This window comes from Perognathus longimembris, chromosome 10 (assembly GCF_023159225.1).
Source record: "Perognathus longimembris pacificus isolate PPM17 chromosome 10, ASM2315922v1, whole genome shotgun sequence".
Classification (NCBI taxonomy): Eukaryota; Metazoa; Chordata; class Mammalia; order Rodentia; family Heteromyidae; genus Perognathus; species Perognathus longimembris.
This window is the reverse complement of record NC_063170.1, coordinates 22,911,500-22,931,041: the sequence shown is the minus strand read 5'-3', so window position 1 is coordinate 22,931,041 and position 19,542 is coordinate 22,911,500. Positions and strand designations below refer to the sequence as shown.

Here is a 19,542-nt window from a genome sequence, read left to right as displayed (position 1 = left end):
CAGTGTTAGATTTTAACTGAATATTTTAAAACAGTGCTGACCCAGGTAAAATTTTTGTAGCAGGTATTCTTTTGTAGGCAGCTGATTTTCACACACTGATATATTCAGTGAAGTAATATTTCCTAAAAGAACTCAAAACAACCAACTGACTTTGTAGAAACATTTTTTTAATTAAAGGAACTTTGCCCCAAACAACTATTTCTATTTTCAGATATTTCCCTTTGGGCCTTTATTGTGCATACATACTATACACATGTTTGAAAGCAGTTGTAATCTTAGCTGCTTGCGATTTTTCACTTAGGGAGTTTCCTTATAGAATTCATAATGACTACAGGATGTTCCATGAAGGGATGTATCACAATATTCAAAATCATTTCCTTATTGTTGAGCATTTAAGTTGCTTTTGATTTAACACCATTATAAGTAATGTTGCAATTATGTATTTGTTCATACCGTGCTTTTCCTCAGTTTGGATTAGTTCCTTAGAATTGGAGAGGAGGATTACTAATTCAAAAGCTATGAATGTTTTTATGGCTCTCAGCACACATTGCCAAATTGCTTTCCAAAAGTGTTGTACCAATTTGCACAGCAATCAACCAAGTGTGAGTGTATGAGTTTTAAGTATATACTTGCCACTATTATTATACTTTAAAGGTGGAAATTAGGCTTCATTGATGCTTAAGTTTTCAGGGTGTTTTCTTCATGTTCCCCCATATCTATTGAATAATTGTGTTTGTTCTTATAACATTTGTGTTTTCTGAGGCTAAGTTTTGTTGAGGTTTCACTTGCTTTTATACATTGGAAAAATTCTCTCTGTTAACAATTGGTAAGTAATTTGGAGAGCGCCTCCTTGGAAAGGCTTCTTTCAGTCCTCCCCCCCCCCGCCCCCCACCATCTCAGCACTGAGGCAACTGCTACTTCTAACTGTACATTTCCTTGAAGTCGGGCCAGGCCTAATCAGGATGCCCTTCCTGAAGAGAGGCTCTTGGGGTATCTGGTGAGCCATAAGCTCAGCACTGTATCTGCCAATGCATTTTTGTCAATGCCATCTAATAAAACCCTATCCTCACTGTTGTATGGAATGAAGTCACAAATTTGGATGATGTTTACTTGCTGCCATTTTTTTTATAATAGTCTTAATCTTGAGATCTTAGGTGGTTTTGTATATTGCCTTTGTTTTTCCCTCCTCACCACTCTGTGTAGTGCATGTTCTAACTACAAATGGTATATAACTTGAATTTCTTATAGCATGGAGGAAAGGACACTGAGCCAATAACATGGAAACAGAAGGTTCTATTATTGGGTCTGCCTTTGCTGTTAAGCAACAGCAACAAATATTTTACAAAAAGCTGAAATGTGTTGAATCATTCTGCATATATTCTTGAATCTTTGTAATAATCCTGTGAGGTAGCCTGTATTGTTAACCCCATTTAGGTGAGGAGACTCAGAGAGTCAAATGTTTACCCAGCATCACTTTCTGACTGAAGTAAGTGTTCACCTGTGTAGCTCTCAGTCTCCCCATGTGCAACATGGAATGGCTTTTCTGTGGTAGTGAGGGACTAAAGTGATGCAATGTATGCATTAACCTGCATGTAGTATTGCAACCTGGGATATGCAATAAAATAGCTCACTTAGTTATTAACGAGCTCAGTTCTGATCCCTGACTTCTCTAGTCATAAAATAAATCTTACTTCCTTGGTTACTTTCAGCTTTAACATTTCCTCATTGGCTACAGATTCGAATCTTGGTGGAAAAAGCCTTGGTGGGTTCCCAGAGGCTGTGCATCCTACATATGAAGTCAGCTCTGCTTTGGATGCATCTTGGGTGCACCACTGCTCTCACCCAGTTTTCTGAAGAAGGAATTATAAGCTTTTAGAAGAAGAACTTTTGTCCTTCACTGTGCACAAAGAGGAGTGAGGAAATCCTCTCGTAATAATTGAGATAGTTGAGATACCATATAGAACTAAGGATGTGGTGACCCTTTGAAATATAAAAAGGAATATACCATATTTCAGTTTTTCCTCATTCCTCAGGTGGAACTGAAGTAAACATGATGGTAATGGAGAATGCAAAGACTAACCAGCTCTGAAAAAAAAAAAGAATCTAAACCACATGTATCATCATTCATTTAAATAGTAAGGGTTCAGCCAGAACACTGGTAGTCATGCCTATAACCCCTAGCTACTCAAGCGGTAGAGATCTGAGGATCATGGTTTGAAGCCAGCTCAGGCTGAAAAAGTCAGTGAGACTCTTTTTTTTTTTTAAGTTTTTATTATCAAACTGATGTACAGAGAGGTTACAGTTTCATACGTTAGGCATTGGATACATTTCTTGTACTGTTTGTTGCCTTGTCCCTCATACCCCCCTTCCCCCTCCCCCTTACCCTTTCTCCCCCCCCCAGGTGTTCAGTTCACTTACACCAAACAGTTTTGCAAGTATTGCTTTTGTAGTTGTTTTTCTTTTTTTTACCCTGTGTCTCTCAATTTTGGTATTCCCTTTCAATTTCCTAGTTCTAATACCAGTATACACGGTTTCCAATATACTCAGATAAGATTACAGAGATAGTGTAGATACAATCACAGGAAGGTGATACAAGAACATCATCAATGGGGTTGGGGATATAGCCTAGCGGCAAGAGTGCCTGCCTCAGATACACGAGGCCCTAGGTTCGATTCCCCATCACCACATATACAGAAAATGGCCAGAAGCGGCGCTGTGGCTCAAGTGGCAGAGTGCTAGCCTTGAGCAGGAAGAAGCCAGGGACAGTGCTCAGGCCCTGAGTCCAAAGCCCAGGACTGGCCAAAAAAAAAAAAAAAAAAAAAAGAACATCATCAATAGTAGAAGCTACAGATACACATGGGATGTTGAAAGTAGTTACAACTGTGATATAACAATCATTTCCATAACATGGAGTTCATTTCACTTAGCATCATCTTATGTCATCATAAGGGTATAGCTATTGGGCTCTTGTGATCCTCTGCTGTGACTTGCCTAAACCTGTGCTAATTATTCCCAATAAGGGAGACCATAGAGTCCATGTTTCTTTGAGTCTGGCTCACTTCACTTAGTATAATTTTTTCCAAGTCCTTCCATTTCCTTACAAATGGGTCAATGTCATTCTTTCTGATAGAGGCATAAAATTCCATTGTGTATATGTACCACATTTTCCTGATCCATTCGTCTACGGAGGGGCATCTGGGTTGGTTCCAGATTCTCGCTATGCCAGTGAGACTCCTACTTCCAATAAACTTGTTAAAATTGTTTGAAGTGGGCTCTAGAGCACTAGCCTTGAGCGAAACTAACTCAGGGACAGTGCCCAGGCTCTGAGTTCAAGTCCCAGGACCAGACCCAAATAATAATAATAGTAGTAGTAATAATAATAATAATAGTTCAGATCCTACATGGCACTCAGCCTCCTCAACAAAGAACACCAGACATAGACAAGAAACAGGGGGCCTGGCACACAGGTGGCAAGGTTATTTTTACGGCTGGGCTCTTGCCATTTTGGAGTTTACCAGTAGCAAGACTGCAGACTGGAAGCTGACCCCAGTTGCTCTCTCCTGTAGTGCCAAGGAAGCATCCCCACCTGGGAATAAACATGATCAAATCTAGGTCACAGTTATACTCCCTGAAAAGTCTGTCTAGACTTATTCCCATTTCTTCTTAATTACTGCTTCCTTTTCTCATTCATTTCAACTGAAGTAACAGCCTTAATTGGTCACCATCCTGGACATCTCTTTAAAGCCTATAATGAGGATTTCTTGGTATTTTCTTGCAGACTAACCCTAAAGCAACAGGCTGTATGTTTGTATCCTTTTTTCTTTTCCTATGCAATATCTTAAGTTTAGTTTATTTAATTTTTGATGATATTGGTGTTTGAACTCAGGGCTTTATGCTTGCTAGGCAGGCATTCTGCCACTTGAGCAGCCCCATGTATCTTAGTTTTTTTTTTTTGTTGTTTTTTGTTTTTTGGCCAGTCCTGGGCCTTGGACTCAGGGCCTGAACACTGTCCCTGGCTTCTTCCTGCTCAAGGCTAGCACTCTGCCACATGAGCCACAGCGCCGCTTCTGGCCGTTTTTTCTGTATATGTGGTGCTGGGGAATCGAACCTAGGGCCTCGTGTATCTGAGGCAGGCACTCTTGCCACTAGGCTATATCCCCAGCCCCAAAATTGTCAGGTGTTTTGTTTTTGTTTTTTTGGCCAGTCCTGGGCCTTGGACTCCGGGCCTGAGCACTGTCCCTGGCTTCTTCCCGCTCAAGGCTAGCACTCTGCCACTTGAGCCACAGCGCCGCTTCTGGCCGTTTTCTGTATATGTGGTGCTGGGGAATCGAACCTAGGGCCTTGTGTATCCGAGGCAGGCACTCTTGCCACTAGGCTATATCCCCAGCCCCTGTATCTTAGTTTTTGAGATCCCCCAAACTAACCGTTAGGTCCAAAGTAGGAAACCTGGCTTCTACCTCAGGCCCTGCCTTTCCCAAGGATTCAGTTGTACTGTTTGTGATGTGGAATGATTTGACCAAGCCAGTAATTTTGAGTTCAAAAGCCAAGGGCAGCTAACAAAATGAATGAGAAAGCAAAAGAAAGGAATAGGAAGTGTGTAGCAGTGGAATGAGAGGAGTTTGGGAAGGGAATGAAAGAAAGTGCATATCTTGATTCATAATCATATAGATTTTTTTAGATTACTTTGAATTTCTACTGAAGATCTATCCACTTTGCCATATGTAAAACAAATGTAAACAAATGAAATGGACCAGGTAGTAAACCGCAGAGCACATATTAAACCTAAAGTAGCATTAATTCCAGCCGGTGGATCTCCGTATGTGGGCCTAGTGTTGCTACATTTTCCAGAAAAGCTAGAATTTTGCATATTTTATATAAAATCTAAGGCTTTATAAGCTTTTGGGCCCTACTTGTTACCTCTAATCTAGGGGCTTCTTAATTTGACTTTTAAGGATCCTTTCAGCTTCAAATAGTGAATGGTTTGAGCTTGGTATGTGTGACCTTAGGAAAAAACATTAAACTTCCTGCAACTCAGCTTTTCTTACATGTAAAATGTTGATTTCTGGCTAATCTTACAAGGTCCATGAAACATATCTACCTTGTTCAAAACCACATGGGAGGGCTGGGGATATGGCCTAGTGGCAAGAGTGCTTGCCTCGTATACATGAGGCCCTGGGTTCAATTCCCCAGCACCACATATACAGAAAATGGCCAGAAGTGGCGCTGTGGCTCAAGTGGCAGAGTGCTAGTCTTGAGCAAAAAGAAGCCAGGGACAGAGCTCAGGCACTGAGTCCCAAGCCCCAGAACTGGCCAAAAAAAAAACACAAAACACATGGGAATATGAATAAGTAGCATATCAGTACAAGTCCCTATTAGCTTTAGAATGACTACTACAAAGAATTATTTGCATTTTTAAGATTACTATGCAGATCTCGAGAATAAGCCTTTTAAAGTTAGCTAGTAAAACCATCACGAATTTACCATGAGTAAATTACTTTTTTGCACGTGTCATGCAGGCATTTCATTCTCTTTCCTCAGGGGGAAATGGTTCTGTTGTGTCTGGGAAAAAGAGAAGACATTTCATTGTTCATAGCAATTGCCAAAACTCAGGGAACTCAAGCTCATGGTACAGCAGTAGCATATAGGGAAATGAAGTTGATGCTACATTAAAGATTCCTTGTCACTTGCACTGACTGCCTGCAAATGGGAAGCCTCCAGTCTTGTCACTGACATTTTGTGAACAAGCAGCCTGTATTGGATGGTGATAAATGGATTATCTTAAATGTCATTCTGCACTGTTTTAGAGTTGCAAGGAGAGTTTTGATATTGAGTTGTTGGTTAGGATATTCTATACCAATCCTTTATGATGAAGTAATCTCCTCAAGTTACATCCAGAAATGTCAAAGTTGCTTATTTCTTCAATCACCCATAGCAATGTTTCCATTACAAGATATGCAGAGACGATTGTGGAATAATGTCAAACTATTTATAGAAACGTTTCCTAGGAATCTCTATTCTCTTTGAGTTACTTGTGTATTTAATACACAGATTTATCTTTCCATTTCTAAATTGACTTCAGATGAGGATGTTGTACTTTAGTTTTTATGTGGAGCACATTTAAAAATAGATAGCACTACCATCAAGAAGTAAAACTAATGCCCATGTCACATTTTTTAAGTATAAAGGTTGCTTTTGTTTTGTTTTTGTTTATTGATATAGAGTAGGGTCTCACTATATAGCTCAGCCTGGCCTTGAACTCTTGATCTTCTTTTTTTTAATTTTTATATTTATTTTTTCTTTTTTATGTTTTTTTAAAATTTTTATTTATCTAGCATCTTGGTAATCAAACACATTGTGGTTTTTTGTTTTGTTTTGTTTTGTTTGGGTTTGGTTTTTTTGCCAGTCCCAGGCTTGGACTCAGGGCCTGAGCACTGTCCCTGGCTTCTTTTTGCTCAAGGCTAGCACTCTGCCACTTGAGCCACAGTGCCACTTCTGGTCGTTTTCTATATATGTGGTGGTGGGGAATCGAACCTAGGGCTTCATTATAGGAGACAAGCACTCTTGCCACTAGGCCATATTCCCAGCCCCTGATAAGGTTTTCTTAATTTGATTTCAAATATTGTAACTTTTTTTTTTTTTTTAGTCTGTCATGGGGCTTGAACTCTGGGCCTGGGAGCTGTCTCTGAGCTCTTAAGCTCTTAAGCCTTCTACCACTTAAGCCACAGTGCTACTTCCAGTGTTGGTAGTTTATTGGAGATTAGAGTCTTACAGACTTTCCTGCTCAAGCTGGCTTTGAACTAGGAACCTCAGAGCTCAGCCTCCTCAGTAGCTAGGATTACAGGTATGAGCCACTAGTGCCCAGCTTTGTAACTTTTTAAAGCTGTGTTCAAAACGTAAGAGTGTTATATTTAAAACTTGCTTTTAATTGAATATAAAGCAATATATCATACTTTGTCTAAGGAAGTTTTGCTGTTTATTTTATGCTAATTTATGTATTAGTTCCTTAACATCTTCAAAATTTCAAATTGGATGTAATTATTGTCATTACGGACTATTAGAATTAGCATGGTGTATTTATATGGAAAGCTACACTAGTAGATCTTTGAAATCATGCTTCAGGTTTTACTTGGCACAATTATAAATATTAGTTTTCTTCCCCAAAGATTTTTTCCATATTCAGATATTGAAAATATTCAATTTGTCTATACGTAGTAACTCCTTCCAGCCTCTTTCTACCCTACCAATTTTAACCTTCATCACCCCTGCTTTATAGCCTTACAAAAAACATATTTTAAAAAATCAAGACAAGTCAGGTACTGGTGGCTCATGCCTATAATCCTAGCTGCTTGGAAGGCTGAGATCTGAGGATCTTGGTTCAAAGCCAGCCAGGACAGGAAGATCAGTGAAAACTTTTGTGTCCAGTTTACCAAACAAATACTGGAAATAAAGCTGTAGCTCAAGTTGTAGAGATGGAACCTTGAGCAAAAAGGTAAGGGAACCCAGGCCCTGAGTTCAAGCCCCCAAACCAGTACACACACATGCACACACACATGCACACACACACACACACACACACACACACACACACACACCAATCAAGAGAAGATTAACAATAAACTGAACTGTTTAAAATTAATAATCTACACTATATGGATGACTTACACCTAACATTTATATTATGCTTACTATATGCCAGACATGTGCTTTGTAGATATCAATTCATTTACCAATTATACCGACCCTATGTGTCAGTATTATTCTTACCCCCTAGATAGAATGCTGAGGCCCTGATTGACTAAATACCTGTCAGAGGCAGGCTGTCTTCCTCCAGTCTTTGTTCCCTATCAGTGCTCTGAACTTCTTTAGCAAAGCAAAACTCTCTGCTTTTCCCTCACATACAGTGCTCCTCTGCAACAGAAAGTGATGAAATTAGCTTGCCCTGTCAGCTCTCAGATCTTCCTCTTCAGCATCTGCACACAGTTATATATGGACCACTAGAACACATATAGCATTTCTTTTTATTTTCTCATTTCCCATGCAATGTCCTATTTCTTCCTTTTCTCATGTATTTCATGTTTCCATTTTGCTCTTTTTTAAAATATAAAAATGGTATAATTCCTGTAACTCTTCAACTTCATTTGCATTTATTTACTCTAAACTGGATAAACAAAGAGTTCTAGGAAGCTTAGCATGTTAATACATAAAAGTCTAATTAGTTTCTTTTGATTAGATATCCCATAGTATAGATGATAATCACATCCTACTTTATGCATTACCTTGTTTTGAATGATTTTTTTAATTTTTTTCTCCCTCTTTGTTACTACAAACCATATTGTAATGAGTGCCCTTTATCATGTTTCTTCTTATATGTGGGCTAATTCCCTAGGATAGTCCTCTCCAAATGGTATTAATAAATTAACATCTTCACATTTAAATTTTTGCTGCCCAAAACCTCTCTTAAAAAACAAAACTAAAGGCTGAGAATATGGCCTAGTGGCAAGAGTGCTTGCCTCGTATACATGAAGCCCTGGGTTCGATTCCCCAGCACCATATATATAGAAAATGGCCAGAAGTGGTGCTGTGGCTCAAGTGGCAGAGTGCTAGCCTTGAGCAAAAAAAAAAAAAAAAAAAAAAAAAAAAAAAAGAAAACTAATTGGTGGGTACTTGGGGCTCACTCCTGTAATCCTAGCTATTTAGGAGGCAAAGATATGAAGATCATGGTCCAAAGCCAGCCTAAGTGGGAAAGTGTATGAGGCTCTTATCTCCATTTAAGCACTTAAGCACTTGAAGTGCTGGAGCTGTTGCTCAAGTGATAAAGAGCTAGCCTTGAGCAAAAAAGCTCAGGTACAGAACCAGGCCCTGAGTTCCAGCCCCAAGACTGTCACAATCACACACACGCACACACACACATACTACAAAGTAATTCTCATCAACTGTCATGAAGTGGCATAAATTGATTAATTTCATATTTTCTATTTGGATAGGTGAAAATGCTATGTGTAATTTTAATTTGCACATTTCTGATTGTCAGTGAGTAGATCTTTTCACATCTTCATTAAACATTTTAATTTTTTTCTCAGATTGCCTGTTCACATTCCCTATACATAAGTTCACTTATTGTACTTGGCTGTTTTCTTAATTTTGTCCCCTCCGCCCCGCCTTGACTGTGGTAGAATTTGAATTCAGAATGTCATTTCACTTGCTGCATGGGTACTCTCCAATCTGAGCCACATCACCCATCTCCAACCCTGTTTTTTGCTGGTTATTTTTGAGGGAGCGTTGTTATACCAGAAATTGTTTGTAAGACACAGAGAAACCACCTTTTCTTTTTTTTTTTGTCAGTTGTGGGGCTTGAACTCTGGGCCTAAGTGCTGTCCCTGAGCTCTTCAGCTGAAGGCTAGCACTCTATCACTTTGAGCCACAGCACCCTTTTGGTTTTCTGGTGGTTAATTGGAAATAAGGGTCTTACAGCTTTTCCTGCCTGGGCTGGCTTTGAACCACAATCCTCAGATCTCAGCCTCCTAAGTAGCTAGGATTATAGGCATGAGCCACCAGTGCCAAACGAGAAGCCATGTTTTGAGAGGTTGAATCTAGAGTCTTTTATTAGAAAACAGCAACTGCAATGACTCCTGTCTCAAAGACTTGCAACCTCAAATACACTTACACTGTTAGAAAACTGAGCTGTGAGGGGAGTAAAGCAAAGAAAGAACAGAAAAACAATCCCCCCAAACCAGATCAACTCCAATGAAGAGCTGAAGTGGGAAACCATGGTGACCTGAGGAATCAGAAGACATGAGACATGGTACAAAGTGGCAGCTGAGCTGGTCTGGGATCAAGGTCAAGGGACAGGGTCACAAGGAGCTCATTACTGTCAGGAGTTCATGGCACAGGACTGGCAGGTCCAGGAACCTGTTATCCAAGTCCTATCCCTGCCTCTAAGAATTCAGGCATGCCCATCACCTGGGGTGGGACTTCACCTTCATCCACTAACAAGACCCAATTCCCTATCATCTACCATGTTGCCAAAATGGTGCTAGTAAGCTCCAGTATCCTTATTTCATTGTCTTTCTGACTTTTCTGCCCAGACAGGCCTCAAACCTCAATCCTTCTGCTCTCAGCTTCCTGATAACTCAGGATTATAGACATGAGCCACTAGCACTCAGTTCATTTCCTTTCTTAGTTGTTACGGTGATTGAATATTTTGCATGTTTATTATGATTGTGTTTGTATATGTTAATTTTCTTGATTTCTACTCCTCTTCCCCTTTTGTGGTTTAGATACCATTCTTAGTAAATGCAGGCAGCAGGTATTAGTACATTATTTACAGTTACACTTAGTTTTGGGGTAGAAAGGCCAAGTTTGGAGATCGGCACTAAACTAGAAAATTTTGTGCACCTAGCATACTTCTACTAACTCTGTTTTCCTAAATCACAACTCATATTGAACAAGTACTGGTCAGTTTGGTAATTCCTATGATTACTCTTGAAGGCTTCTCTAAGCTGTGCCCTTCCTGGGAGGCCTTCTGTTTGCTTTTTCCCTGGGAACCAAGACTCATTTGCTCCTAAATCTGATCTCTACATCTGGAAACCTTACTTCTCAGTTTATGATCCTGCCAGATTACACACTCAGGGATCTTCATGGCCCAGAAAAAACTAGGCTTGCTGAGCTCATCTCCATGCCTGCTCTTTGTGAGTCAAAGTCAGACAGAACTAGTCCCACCCTGAAGTCAAGAAGAACTGGTTCAGCTTGAAGGAGAATATACATGGTTGTGCTTTCGTTATGCCTCCTAAATGTTTCTGGCTGTAGAATCCTTTGATTTATCTCACATTCTTCTTCCTTGATGTTGTTGGGGCCATTTTACCAAGCAATTGTGAAATTTGTGAATTATCCTCTGCTTTCTGGTAAGATTGTGTGGCTGACTTTGGCTACCTGTACAGCCATTTGAACAGTTGAACTAATAGGTCCAAGTCAGAAAAAGATGTACTTCATCGCTGATTTGCCAAGAAAGAGAGCCAGTGGAATAGACATGCCACAGAGAATGCAGAAGTTTATCCCATGCTTGCCATCTTGGGCCTTCTTCCTCATTGCAGAGCTTGGCTTAAAGAATTAGATGGCTTTCTGAATGGTGGGTCTCCTTTGGTTTCCTGTAAGATTGCCATGCCAAAGATGTATTGTTTTATTCTTCTTTTCGCATTCTTTTGTTCTTTTTACTTCCTTATTCTTTGGTATCCTCTTGCCCCCATTTTGTTGTCAGACAGGTTTTGTTTTATCAGCTTATCCTTCCATCTGTAAACTGTATAGGCCAAACTTCCCTGCTGGTTTTTCTAGTAACCCCACATCACCTGGAAACCAGAATGAGTGGCTGAAAACAGACTTGCTGATACATTTTTCATGTTGAGTACCTAGTAAACTGGTTATACCCTGCAGAAGTGGTATGGTTTGTGGGCAAAAGTGGCTGAAATCCAGTGTACCATCCCCTCTTCTAACTGGGGAACCATGTCATAAGGAAAATCATTCTTATTTGGCAAAATGTGCAACAAGGACAGCTGGAGTCCCAGTTTACAATATGTACAACTTTCAGAAGTACCTCTCCTGCCAAGTAGACTAGGATCCCAAAAGCTGTATGTAATTCCAAGGTGGCATTACAAAGCCAATCATAGTATAATCTGTAGAGAACATACGTTTCCTCTAGAATTTAAGTTTATTATCAACAAATCTAAACAGAATGTTCCTAAGAAGAGAAGCTCACAAATTTAAATAATTCAATGCACAATGATTTTATTTTTGTATTGTAACATTATCTCCCACCCCAGGGAAGCATAACTGATTCACTTTTGGTTACAGTGGAATTCTAATTTCAAGATTTCCTCAGTTGTTATATATAAGCTTAAACATAGTGTGGCCTCATAGAGCTCACATGGGCTCTCCACAGTACTTTAGGCCCAGTGGGCCATTATTAAATCTGGAGTTCTAATGACAGCTGAAGTAAGAGCCCGTGTTTCCTGGTGTTGCCCTAAATCATCATTCCCCCAAAGCAAAGCCATCTATGATGTGGGCAGTGCTAGTAGGCATGAAGGAAACCTGAAGCCTTCCTACTTTATAAAAGACATTTTGAATTTGATTTCAGTATCTCCATCCTGGGCCTCAGAGCAAGATTGAGCGATGACTCAGCTTACTGATATCTGTTAACAAAAGGCATTATAGAAGAGCCATTTGGGGTTAATTTAAACCTTGTTATGGGTGAATGTTGGGGGTTACAACTTTAATGAAAGACACATCAACCCTCAGTATACCTCTTTGCATTTGTCTGACTAAATTGGTGCTTTTTATGTATGATCGTATGTATGTAGGTATGTGTATGTATGTATATATGTATGTATATATTTTGGAAATAGGCTGGCCTCCATTTGTACCCCAGGACATTTGTAAATTTGATATAATTAATACAAAACATTTTATGTGAGATCTCTGTTTTTCTTTTTCTGTGGTATAAATCAAATACCATCTTATCCATTAGGGCTTTTGCTCCTGTGGCATAAACAGTGAACAAATGAGGAAACCTTGATGATATTCTTTCCTGAAAAAATTACCTTTAAGTACTTATACAAAGGAATCGCCATTTAACAAAGCAGTTTATAAATATAATGCATCTTGATCAAGGCCATCCCTTTTAACAATCCTTGACGGTATTCTTATGCTCTGTTACTATTCATGGTGTTTGAGGAATATTCTGTCTTTAGGAGTCAGCGACGCTTCACTCTCTCCCATATCAGGCCCACCAGCTACCACTGTAATACTCACTTGCCAGAACTTGCTCATCCCCACCGGTAGAGATTCATCACTTCAAGTGACAGAAAGCTCAGAAATATTGCTCTCTTGGAAGCTGTGCCCAGGAAACTTTATTTCCTAACTGGGTTCTGCAGCTGTTGAAACTTCCTCACCTTTCACCTGAATCTCTGCTATGTTTTGCAAATGAGGAGTTGGTGAGAAAAATATGCAGCTCAAGCTGGCAGAGTTTTAAGTGGGTAAAGCTTGTAGTGTTAAGATCATAGCCCCAAATTACTTAAGGGCTTCTGCTAACATGGAAATAAGACTCTTTACTGCTGAGAGATTGGATATTCAGATAGATTTTTTTATGAAGGAAATAAATATTTCAGCATGCAAACACTACCCAAGCAGGTAGTGATGCTTCAAAACAGGGTCAGAGGTCAGTAGGTTTTTTTTTTTTTCTGTTTGTATTTTGGGATGGCTCCAAGTTTAAAGGTATTGCACATTACTATCTACCCTAAGCCTCACATGGTAAAATAATTACTGCTAGCTAGTGCAAAGTATGTACATTTATTTTTATTTCCAAAGGTCCTGAGAGTTCTGGTTTTTTTGTGTGGTCCTCATTATACAAAAAATATATAATGTGAAGTGATGGTTTTATCCATCATAAGTGTAAAAGAGTCAAGCTGGAAATGTATGTGTGACAGTTCAACTTTTTAGCAAACTTAATTTTGGAGTTAATAAATATGAATAAATAAGACCAGAATTTTTTTTTCTTTAGAGAATAATACAATTCATTTTCATAGTTTTTCTTTAAAACTCACCAGACCCCAAGGGTACTGGATAATCTTTAGAGGAGAGGCTGACCCAGTGGTCAGCCACTCAGTGGTGCTCAGAGGCCTAGGATGTCTTCAGGCAAGCTAAAGGATGCAAGGCAAACATTGTTCTGCAGCTCAAACACTGACTCTCAAGTGAAATTCAGGGGACTGTCGCAATTGCTCCACAGAATTTACTGTTTCTAAAACTGTAAACTTTTCCTCTCTACCTTCAAGTAATGAAAACAAATTTTTGTTGGACAATTAATTAATAAACACACACACAACACACACACACACACACACACACACACACACTCACACACACCAAACAGAAGCTAGTAGGTCATGTCAGTGACTGTAGCAGGCTAGGAGTGATATATTAAGGAACTGGGAAGACAAGGAAGAACTCCAAAGCACACTCTAGTCTGTCTAAGGGGGGTCAGGCAGCGGCATGTTGCCCCAACCATTACCATGATAGAATGTGGACCCACTGTTAGGAACGGCTCAGATTCTTTTTTCCTTAAGAACCCAGTAGTCCAGATTTTATATGAGATGTGCTTTTGTAAACATTTTGACAACTGACATAAAGCACTGAAAATCTATTTGGAGGGTAGTCTTTTTTTTTTTTTGGCCAGCCCTGTGGCTTGGACTTAGGGCCTGAGCACTGTCCCTGGCTTCTTTTTGCTCAAGGCTAGCACTCTGCCACTTGAGTCACAGTGCCTCTTCTGGCTGTTTTCTGTATATGTGGTGCTGGGGAATTGAACCCAAGGCCTCATGTATACGAGGCAGGCACTCTTGCCACTAGGCCATATCCCCAGCCCCATGGAGGGTAGTCTTTATTTAAGTAGAGCTATGAGTTTTGTGACCACACTTTCCTATTTTTCAATATGTTTTGTAGCCTGATGCAATCCGAACAATTATTGTTCTATGGCTTTAAACTCTATTATTACAGAATCACCTTGAAATTAAGGGTGGCTTGCTATCCTTATTTCTTTTTAGTGGCATAGACCTTTCATTAAAGCTGACTTCTAATAGAGTGGAATTCCAGAAAAGTTTATAGGACAGAGCCACCCTGTCCTTTGCTTTTCTTTCTGACTTTTAAACCATCACCAAGTGATTATTCTCCCCCTCCCCCTTCCCCACTTCAATCAGCCTGCTAGTGGAATGCAGTTTTTCTTTAATGTACATTCTGAGCAGGACAGTACTCACATTTCTTCTCCCAGGCTCCTTGGCATCAAGGGAAGGGAAATGCTTGATCAAACTGAGTCATTGCTTTACTGTGTAATTTTGTAATGATTCTTTTTATAATGATCAGGTACATAAGTGAAGGCCTTGACTAAGTCAGTGATATTGTAATGTGATTATTTTAGTATTGATTGTTTCAATTCCTTTGATTATTATCTGTGCTTTCACTTATTTCTTGGCACTGAGTTTCTTGAGCTAGAGAATAATGATGGAGCTGTGTTTTCCAGGGCAGAGTGGAGCAGTGGTGGGTAGAGAAATTACAATGTGTCTTCCACTGCCATTGATGTCCCTCCAACTAGGTGAAGTTTAGTTTAAAACCTGCCATTAATACCTGGCCTCTGGCAAGAGTGGTACAAGGCAGCCTGTTGTTCCAGTGTATGTAGGGAGGGGTTAGAGGGAAGAGGGGGAAGAGCTGCAATTAGTCTATGACATTTATGACCCATTTATAAAATACAAATGGAATAATTGGTTACAAAATCATGACACGCCTTCACTTGTCTTTTACAAATCTGTTCCCAACACACTATGAAACTGTATAAATATTGTTTGCAGAAAGTGAACAGCATCCAGTTTTGAAGAGACTATGCCAAAGGCCTCAGTCTAGGACTGTGTAAGAGATAGAAGGTTCTTGAAGTATGGTTCCTACTCTCTTCCCAAGTAAATCTCATTGTTGTTGTATATCAGGCAATTTTCAGATTCCTCAGGCAGGAAATCAACCTAATTTGGGGGTGAAAAAAGTGAATCGTAACCCCTAAAGTTTTAATACATAAGGTCTTATTCAAGGACCACATGTTTGTAAAAGAAGAACTGATAGGCAGCTTGCTTATTGACAGTCTCTTCTTTCCTCTACCATTAAAGTATTGTGTGATGGAGCATTAACAAAGGGAATGACAAGGCTGACACCGAATGTGGGCCTGGATGACCAGGATATTTTCCAGTTCCCACCTCTAACCCTCCATCTTTCACTCTTTTCCTCCTAGGGAGAGGATGACTACTAAACAAAGTGAGCAAGTTAACTAGAAGCTTTTTATGTTTTTTGAAGTTGAGAGTATTGGGAAATAATCTGATCCTATTAAAAAAAAATTTGCCTACGTCCCTCTCAGCTTGAGGAATACAGTACTGAGTTTTAGCAATGACGATTACCTTTGTTTTTAAAAATTCATTTTTTCTTCTCTTTTTTCTGAATAATTATTTATTGTCAAAGTGATGTACAGAGGGGTTACAGTTTTCATACGTAACCAGTGGGTACATTTCTTGTATAATTTGTTACCTCCTCCTTCATCCCTGCCCCCCATGAGTTGTGCAGTTGGTTTATACCAAATGGTTTTGTAAGTATTGCTTTTGGAGTCGTTTGTCTTTTTATCCTTTGTCTCTCAGTTTTGATATTCCCTTTCTCTTCCCAAGTTCTAATACCAGTATATACAGTATACAGGGTACTCAGATGAGATACAGTGATAGCATGCTAAAATTCTTAAAACATTTTAAACTCACAATCCAAAAATGGATGACTGGACTTAAGTCCTTTATTTTTATACTTCTGAGCAAAATTCAGAAAAACTGGCTGGTCTAGTTTAGAAAGTACAGTGGGAGTATTTGTATCCTGAAGTTGTATCCCTGAATCCTTTGCATTTAGTAATAGATGTTTTTCTAACTCTCTAGGAGTTGAGTTTTCTTCTCATTCTGTTTAAAACAAAACTACCACCATCAAGTGCCCACAATTCACTCTAGTTAAAAATGTACTTGAAGTAGGAAAGGAAAATGTAGGAGTGGACGTTACCATACAAGTCTAAATTAAAGAGATTTGAATGTGTCCAGAGCTCACTGTTTAAGATTTTAGCTTCCAGTTGAGCCATCTGACAGGCAACCTGGTGTTTCTCCTGCTCCTTTGTGAGGACTAACCCTGTATTCTCTTCACTGGGCACTGACTGGGCTGAGTACCCTCCCAAATGCTCTGGTTATCTGACAAGTCTTTGTGTGGCATACAGGAAGAGATGAGTCATGAATATGCAATTGCTGGCATGCAGTCTTGTCTTCTGCTAGAAAAATACAAAACGGAGCTCTGATCTCCGAGTTGGAAGCTGATTTCTGATTTGAACCTAGACAGGTCTACTTAAAACTATGATCAAACTGATTGTATTACCCTGGAATTCTAATTTCCAATTTAGGGTTTTGCTATATAATCTCTGGTAGAGTATGTCTAATCCTCAAGAAACTCAGTCTTTATGTAAACGCTATGGATTTTCCTCCCTACATCTAGGCCGAGTTGAGTAGTGTCTTTAGGCTGAGCTGAAGAGACATTAAATTACTGAGTAAATGAAGACTGTGTTGTATGTCACTCTGTCTTTGAAAGACCAACTCAAATTCTGTCTGCTATAGCTTTGATCTTTTTCATTTAATTCTAAGTACACTTGTTATTATACTAACTGTTGTTTGTATGTTATTTTAGCTTTTTTACTTAAGTAGCTATTTAGCAATTTAAATGAAAATGTAATTAGGTTACATCTGTTTTACATGCATGTAATACCACGCAGATGTAAACTTCTATTAAAGCCATATTTTCTTTTTGGCAAGAAAAGGCAAAAACAAAATTGCACCAATCATTGGAGTCTGTCTTGCTCTTAAAATAAAGACAGTATATACCAAGCACTGTGCTATTATATATGTGGTGGTGAAAGTACTTCACTTCTGTGATTTGAAAAGTAAAGAAATAAAGTAAGAAAACAAACTAGTGCTTTATAATTTATTGGACACAGTGTTTAAAATGACAATAGAACTTTCCCATCCAGTGGGTTTGTGTGCACAAGGAAATAACCATCTCAGCAAGATAAACATACTTCTTATAACTCCTGGATGGTGGAAAGAGTCAGGGAGCAGCCAAGATTCTAGCCTAGCATTTTCTTTCCTTCCTTCTTTCCTTCCTTCCTTCCTTCCTTCCTTCCTTCCTTCCTTCCTTCCTTCCTTCCTTCCTTCCTTTTCTTTCTTTTTTTCCTTTTCCTTCCTCCCTTCCTCCCTCCTTTACTTCCTTCCTCCTCTCTCTCCTTCCTTCCTTTCTTTTTTCTTTTTCATGGAACTAGGGATAGAACTCTGGACATCAAGTTTACTAGGCAGGCACTTGAGCTTTGCCCCTAGCCTTTTTGCTTTGCATTTGTTTTGCAAGCAGGGTCTCCCACTTTGCCAGGGTGACCGAGGACTAGGACTTCTACCTCTACCTCCTGAGTAGTTGAGATTACATGTGTGTGTCATGAAGCTTGATCTTCTAGTTGTACCTATGCTTTAAATTGATGCTGGTCCACTGTGCTTTCCTTCTCTATTATTTAAAACAAAATGAACAACCAAAAAGAAAAACCCAAGAGTAATAATACTTGCCCAGTTCTCCTTGTATGCTTATTATAAGGATCCAGAGGGATAATGAGTGCACACCTACTTTGAAAATTACAAAATATAATTGTTAGAGAGTAATATTAGAGTATTAGTTTGAAAACTACATGAACAACAAACCCCCAAGGTACTCCACATTTTTGCATGTACAATGGGAATTGAACTCAGAAAATTAATTTTCCTGCTTAGGGAACCATTGCCTCCCTTATAGCCTGTTAATAGGATTTATAAAACATCATTGCAGACAAAATCATTCATCTTATTTGCTAACGAGACACAAAATTTGGACTGTCTGGAATCCAGTAACATTTTAAGAGTTGCCCATTCATTCTATACATGTTTAGGTTTTCAATGCAGTCATTTTTAATGGTGGTTTTTATAACATCAATAAAAATATTTTCATATATTTTTTTCTTGTAAATATGGTTAAACTTTTAGCTTTCTGCTACTTGGTGACCTGTTAAATAACTTAATGTACTTTTAAATTGCTTGCTCAGTGCCAAGACAATGTGAAGCCTGGAGGAGCCAGCTCTATAGCTTTGCTGTTTTACACTTGGGCCCCAAGCTGAGCTCTGAAGCAAACATTCTAGCCATGCTTGCAGCACCAAACATTTTAGGTCTTCTTCTTCTCTGATTCTGAAAGAGAGAGCATGGACTATACTTATCTTTCTTATCAGTTAAAAGAAGTTAGTCCTTTAGAATGCAAAGAAAGGAAATAACCTATGAATATGATGATATATCTGCCATTTACCAAACACTTATTTGTATCAAGTACTGTCCTAAGCACTTCACTACTAACTATCTCACTAAGGCCTTTATAAAAGGGCAGGAACTATTGTCATTCCTATTTTGTGAGTGAAGAAATTTGAAGCCAAAAGGTGAAAAGTCTTTCCCGAGTAAATGTAACTAGTATGTAGCAGTGGTAATATATTCATCTTGGCATTCTACACCAAGGACTAAATTTTTACCCACCATTTTTGGCTATGCCCATATAATACTACGATTGTTTCTTTTTTATTTTTTTGGCCAGTTCTGGGACTTTAAGTCAGGGCCTGAGCACTGTCTCTGGCTTCTTTTTGATCAAGGCTACCACTCTACCACTTGAGCCATAGCGCCACTTCTGGCGCTATCTATATATGTGGTGCTGAGGAATCAAACCCAGAGCTTCATGTATATGAGGCAAGCCCTTTACCACTAGGCCATATTCCCAGCCCCAATACTAGGATTGTTGTAATTTTAGTTATTATAATTTTTTGCTTTTGATGGTACTAGGGTTTGAATTCAAGGCCTTGCACTTGCTAGGCAGGCATTCTGCCACTTGAATCACCACCCA

General features: G+C 39.1%; 1 protein-coding gene across 2 annotated transcripts in view; it reads left to right on the top strand.

Annotated features, from left to right (window-relative positions):
* The window catches only part of Fto (FTO alpha-ketoglutarate dependent dioxygenase), a 390,959-nt gene that overhangs the window by 262,844 nt on the left and 108,573 nt on the right, over positions 1-19,542 (top strand). The window lies entirely within an intron of this gene.